The 6,607-nt window shown below is 44.9% G+C and overlaps 1 long non-coding RNA gene across 1 annotated transcript; it reads right to left on the bottom strand.

The window, feature by feature from the left end:
- Nucleotides 1-3,936: 3,936 nt before the first annotated feature.
- On the bottom strand, nucleotides 3,937-5,317 carry LOC138658086 (uncharacterized). The gene is made up of 3 exons (XR_011317329.1): nucleotides 5,217-5,317; nucleotides 4,969-5,128; nucleotides 3,937-4,853 (listed from the first exon to the last, which is right to left on the bottom strand). It is a non-coding gene; the product is annotated as an uncharacterized lncRNA (long non-coding RNA).
- Between the last annotated feature and the right edge of the window lie 1,290 nt (nucleotides 5,318-6,607).

Here is a 6,607-nt window from a genome sequence, read left to right as displayed (position 1 = left end):
TTTTCCCTCTATTGAGAATCATTAGTACTTTGGGCCTCCAGTACTGTTATGATAAGGTAATTCAGTACCACAATGGACATAGAGGTCAGAGCACATACAGTGACCTGACAATAACCCAAAAACATAGAACGAGCTCTGAGACGTGGGAACTCTGCTGACTGCAATCCCTAATCCTCTCCAACCACACTAGAGGCAGCCGTGGATTGCGCCTAACGCTCCCTATGCAACTCGGCACAGCCTGAGAAACTAGCTAGCCTGAAGATAGAAAATAAGCCTACCTTGCCTCAGAGAAATACCCCAAAGGAAAAGGCAGCCCCCACATATAATGACTGTGAGTTAAGATGAAAAGACAAACGTAGAGATGAAATAGATTTAGCAAAGTGAGGCCCGACTTTCTGAACAGAGCGAGGATAGGAAAGGTAACTTTGCGGTCAACACAAAACCCTACAAAAACCACGCAAAGGGGGCAAAAAGACCCTCCGTACCGAACTAACGGCACGGAGGTACACCCTCTGCGTCCCAGAGCTACCAGCAAGCAAGAAAAAACAAATAGACAAGCTGGACAGAAAAAAACAGCAAACAAAATAGCAAAGCGGAACTTAGCTATGCAGAGCAGCAGGCCACAGGAACGATCCAGGAGGAAACAGGTCCAATACTAGAACATTGACTGGAGGCCAGGATCAAAGCACTAGGTGGAGTTAAATAGAGCAGCACCTAACGACTTCACCACATCACCTGAGGAAGGAAACTCAGAAGCCGCAGTACCACTTTCCTCCACCAACGGAAGCTCACAGAGAGAATCAGCCGAAGTACCACTTGTGACCACAGGAGGGAGCTCTGCCACAGAATTCACAACAGACAATAGATCGAGGGTTGCAGCAGCTCCGGTGTTGCTGAGGTGGTAGCTCCGATACTGTTGAGAAGGCAGCGGGGTCAGTGCAGGCTGTAGGCTTTCCTGAAGAGATGGGTTTTCAGGTTCCGTCTGAAGGATCCAACTGTGGTTGATAGTCGACATGTTGGGGCAAAGAATTCCAGAGGATGGGGGATATTCGGGAGAAGTCTTGGAGGCGGTTGGTGAGGAGTGAATAAGTGTGGAGGAGAGGAGGTCTTGGGAGGACCAGAGATTACGTGAGGGAAGATATCGGGAGATTAGTTCAGAGATATATGGAGGAGACAGGTTATGGATGGCTTTGTAGGTCAGTATTAGTAATTTGATCTGGATACGCTGAGGGAATGGGAGCCAGTGAAGAGATTTGCAGAGTGGAGAAGCGGAGGAGTAGCGAGGAGAGAGATGAATTAGGCTACTTTCACACTAGCGTTAACTGCAAACCGTCACAAAAACGTCTTTTTGCCGAAAAAACGGATGCGTCAAAAAAGTGGAAAACGTATGCAACGCATACAGCATTTCGACGGATCCATCGCAAATCCGCTAAACGCTTGCGTTGAAATGCTGGATGCGTTGCATACGTTTTTACCATCCGTTGCATCCGTTTTTACGACGGATCCGTTTTTAAAATGGGAGGCACCCAAATTTGATTGGCTACTGTAAAATAAGGGAAATCTATATACTGACTGTATTTACAGCCCATCTTTGAGGGTTTTAGTTTAGTGGCAAGGATGGATGGTGTACTTGGTAGGATTGCGAGTTTGGTTACTGACGTTATATTTGAGACGAATCGCCTGGATATCATAGTGCGGGAGAAGGAGGCGGCAGCAGAAAGACGGAGGATGCAACGGAGAGTGCGACGATTCTGGATACATCCAATCAATGAACTGCGGATGACCAGGGGTGTCCAGTCCACTCTCTATCTGGAGTTGCGGTACAACCCACAGAAATTCTTCAATTATGTACGGATGAGGATGGAACATTTCGATTATTTGGTTGGAAAACTAGAGGATGTCATCCAAAGGCAGGACACAAGGATGAGGCTTGCCATCACACCAGAGGAGCGGCTCCTGGTGACACTGCGGTAAGCATCTTTTTTTTATGTCATTGCTCAGATTGAATGTTATTACATGCTGCAGACAATACTGCGCTGACACATTGCGCACCATTTTCTGTAGCATGTAATTTTTTTTATTGTTTGAGGCCATTCCACCGGTTGTTTTTTTTATGTCATTGCTCATATTGAATGTTATTACATGCTGCAGACAAAACTGCGCTGACACATTGCACACCATTTTCTGCAGCATGTAATTTTTTGGTTTGTTTGAGGCCATTCCACTGTTGTTTTTTTATGTGATTGCTCATATTGAATGTTATTACATGCTGCAGACAAAACTGCGCTGACACATTGCGCAGCATTTTCTGCAGCATGTAATTTTTTGGTTTGTTTGAGGACATTTCACTGTTTTTTTTTTCTTATGTCATTGGTCATATTGAATGTTATGACATGCTGCAGACAAAACAGCGCTGACACATTGCGCACCATTTTCTGCAGCATGTAATTTTTTGGGTTGTTTGAGGCCATTCCACTGGCTTTTTTTATGTGATTGCTCATATTGATTGTTATTACATGCTGCAGACAAAACTGCGCTGACACATTGTGCACCATTTTCTGCAGCATGTAATTTTTTGGTTTGTTTGAGGCCATTCCACTGGTTTTTTTTTCTTATGTCATTGCTCATATTGAATGTTATTACATGCTGCAGACAAAACTGCGCTGACACATTGCGCACCATTTTCTGCAGCATGTAATTTTTTGGGTTGTTTGAGGCCATTCCACTGGTTTTTTTTGTTGATGGTCTGTGCAATTTTTTTTTACATTTTTTTTTCTGCAGCTTCCTAGCTACGGGTGAGTCTCTGACTTCACTCCATTTCCAATTCAGGCTGGGGATTTCCGCTATTGGTGGAATAGTGAAGGACACATATCGGGCTATTTGGGACACTTTACAGCCGGAGTATATCCCACAACCATCAATGGAGATCTGGTTGAGAAATGCAGAACAATTTGAGATAATTTGCAATTTCCCAAATTGTGTTGGTGCCGTGGACGGCAAACACATAAGGATTGCTTAACTGGCAGGAACAGGCTCCGAGTACTACAACTATAAAAAATACTTCTCCATTGTACTCATGGCTATTGCAGACGCCAACTGCCGATTCCTTGCTGTGGACATAGGAGCGTATGGCCGGTCCAACGATTCGCAAGTTTTTAAAAACTCTCCAATGGGTCGTTGCCTGTATGGAGATACATACGATTTCCCGCCAGCAAGACCGCTCCCAGGAACAAGTGAACCAGCCATGCCATATGTGTGTGTAGGTGATGAAGCCTTTCAAATGTCGCCGCACCTACTGAAACCATACAGCAGCCGTGAATTAAACCGTACCAAGCGGGTATTTAATTACCGTCTTACTAGAGCAAGAAGAGTAGTAGAGTGCTCTTTTGGTATATTGACGGCAAAGTGGAGAGTTCTGCTGACAGCAATAAAACTGGAAACCAAAACTGTAGACGATGTTGTCAAGGCATGTGTGGTGCTCCATAACTTTGTCCTTTCAAAGGAGCCCGTTACCTTGGATGACGAAGAATTGGAGACAACCTTGTGGGATTACCGCAGTGCCTCTGTTCGCTCCACAGGTTCTGTTACTAGGATGAGGGACCAGTTTGCGGATTATTTTTTGTCACCTGTTGGGCGGATTCCATGGCAAGACATCATTGTGTGACATGTTTTTCATGGCTTTTGTTGTTTATGTAAAAATTGTGTTTCTAGCAAAAAAAAAAAAAAAATAATCCCAAAGCGTGGTTTGCTTGGTAATATAAAACCATTGTGTTCTACCTTTCAAACGTCTGGTGTTTCTTTTCACTTAACCTTTAATATTTACCCTATTACCTTAATGAATCAACACACACACAGAGTAGATTTTAAATCAGAAAGATTTTTATTTTAAACCTTGAATTTTTTTTTAGCATTTTCAAAAAACATTTAGTTTTTCTTTTCAAAATAACTTTTTTTTTGAAAATTTATAAACTTATAATTTTGTTACTACAAGTCTTGGTAGTGTTGGGTGGAGTAACTATGGGAGGAGGGGCTGGAATGTTGGACCACGTCGGTAGGTGGGATTGGGGAAACCCTACTTGTTTGGTCTGCAGTGGAAGGGGGGTGAAAAGCAGGAGGCTGACCAGAGGGGGGTTGTGTTGGGGTATTTGTATAACTGAATGGGGAAGGAAAGCTGGGCAAGGAAGAAGAAAACACTGGGGAATACATTTGGGTTGTGGGCCTGGTTTGGTATTGGGACTGACGTTGATATTGGGGGGCAAGGTGTGGAAATGGTGACTGGTATGTGGGGAGGTGTGGGGGTAGATTGGGGTTCGTGGAGGACCTTAAGTAGAGCATTATGGCAGCTATTCATTACCCGCATCTGCTGCTCAAAAGAAAGCTTTTCCATGCTCCTGAGCATGGATTGAAAAAAAAGATTTGCCGGAGATTGACTTACATCTAAATGCAGCCTATCCAAGCGACTGCTGGTTTCATGGTGGGTTTCACTGATGCGTGATTGCACCATGTTGAAACCAGCAGTCACTTGCTCTCCCAAAATTTTAAAAGAACTTTGGAAGGATGCATTTAGATGTAAAAACTCAGGAGCATAGCTCCTTTCCTGACCCCTCTGTCGCTGCCGCCACGAACCTAACGGTGGTGTAGAGGTGGCAGGGTCAGAGGGGTGAGGTATTGGGAACGCTATCTGTTGACCATCAGATGCGAGTAACGAAGGCTGCGCTCCAGTGCCTGAGGTGGATGAAGTGGAGGGGTCAGAGGTGTGGGGCCTACCGACGTGGTCCCCGGTGGCGGACTCAGGAGGGATCGCTCCAGAGGACGCAGAGGAAGATGCAGGCACACGGTGGCTGGAGAAGGTGCTGTGAAAGAAAAAACAAAAACAATTAATATATTGATATGAAAAAGCCCGGACTGAAACAAAGTTTTGTGATTAGACAGGTTAACATGGTTATTACTGGGATGTTGAATACTTACACTCTACTCAGCATGGTTCGCCTCAGGAAGGAGAGGGCAGGGGCGTATCTGTAGCTCCTCTTCTTCCTTCCTGCTGAGCCACTCGGGGCCTGCATCTCCTCGTTGAATTCCCTCTTAAAGTGATCCCTAAGTGACCGCCACCGCTTCCTAACCTTGCCACCTGTGAAGACAGGAATGAAGAAAAAAAAATGGTAAATGCAAAAGACATTACATTCAGCTCTAAACATCACTGAAAAGTGAATACTTACATAGTTTGCTCTGCTGCTGTGGAAGAAGGTCCTCCCACCTCGGAAATATGTTCTTGCATACTTCCTCCCAGAGCCGACGGGTGACACTGGTATCAGCATGCCTGCGGTCAGCCATGTTCCACAGCGGCTCCCGCTCGCGAACTTCTTCGATTAGATGTTCAATTTCAATGTCATAATCAATGGCGGGAGCACACTGTGAAGCCTGTGAGAAAAAAATATAAGAAAAAAATAAAAATTAGTACACTGAAAAACAAAATGACCAATCGAAGCCCCCCCAAAAACCAACTCACTGATGGCCGACCGCGGCGACGAGTCCCCCGACTCTGGGAGTGCCTGGGAGAACCTTCACGGTGTTCAGCAGCAGCAGCAGCAGAAGCAGCAGGAGACTGAAATAAAGGAGAAAAAAAATTATAATAATGATAATAATTTTTATTTATATAGCGCCAACATATCCCGCAGCGCTTTACAAATTATAGAGGGGACTTGTACAGACAACAGACATTACAGCATAACAGAAATACAGTTCAAAACAGATACCAGGAGGAATGAGGGCCCTGCTCGCAAGCTTACAATCTATGAGGAAAAGGGGAGACACGAGAGGTGGATGGTAACAATTGCTACAGTTATTCGGACCAGCCATAGTGTAAGGCTCGGGTGTTCATGTAAAGCTGCATGAACCAGTTAACTGCCTAAGTATGTAGCAGTACAGACACAGAGGGCTATTAACTGCATAAAGTGAATGAGAACATAATGCGAGGAACCTGATTTTTTTTTTTTTTTAAATAGGCCACACAGGGATCGTTAGGTTAATGCATTGAGGCGGTAGGCCAGTCTGAACAAATGAGTTTTTAGGGTATGCTTAAAACTGTGGGGATTGGGGATTAATCGTATTAACCTAGGTAGTGCATTCCAAAGAATCGGCGCAGCACGTGTAAAGTCTTGGAGACGGAAGTGGGAGGTTCTGATTATTGAGGATGCTAACCTGAGGTCATTAGCGGAGCGGAGGGCACGGGTAGGGTGGTAGACTGAGACCAGAGAGGAGATGTAGGGTGGTGTTGAGCCATGGAGTGCTTTGTGGATGAGGGTAGTAGTTTTGTACTGGATTCTGGAGTGGATGGGTAGCCAGTGTAATGACTGGCACAAGGTAGAGGCATCGGTGTAACGGTTGGTGAGGAATATGATCCTGGCAGCAGCATTCAGGACAGATTGGAGCGAGGAAAGTTTGGTAAGAGGGAGGCCTATTAGTAGAGAGTTACAATAGTCCAGACGAGAATGAATAACTGAAACAGTAAGAGTTTTTGCAGAGTCGAAAGTAAGAAAAGGGCGAATTCTAGAAATGTTTTTGAGATGCAGGTAAGAAGAGCGAGCCAGTGATCGGATGTGGGGGGTGA

Source organism: Ranitomeya imitator, chromosome 1 (genome assembly GCF_032444005.1).
Source record: "Ranitomeya imitator isolate aRanImi1 chromosome 1, aRanImi1.pri, whole genome shotgun sequence".
NCBI lineage: Eukaryota > Metazoa > Chordata > Amphibia > Anura > Dendrobatidae > Ranitomeya > Ranitomeya imitator.
Note: the sequence above shows the minus strand (reverse complement) of the source record. Positions and strands in the feature narration are given on the sequence as shown.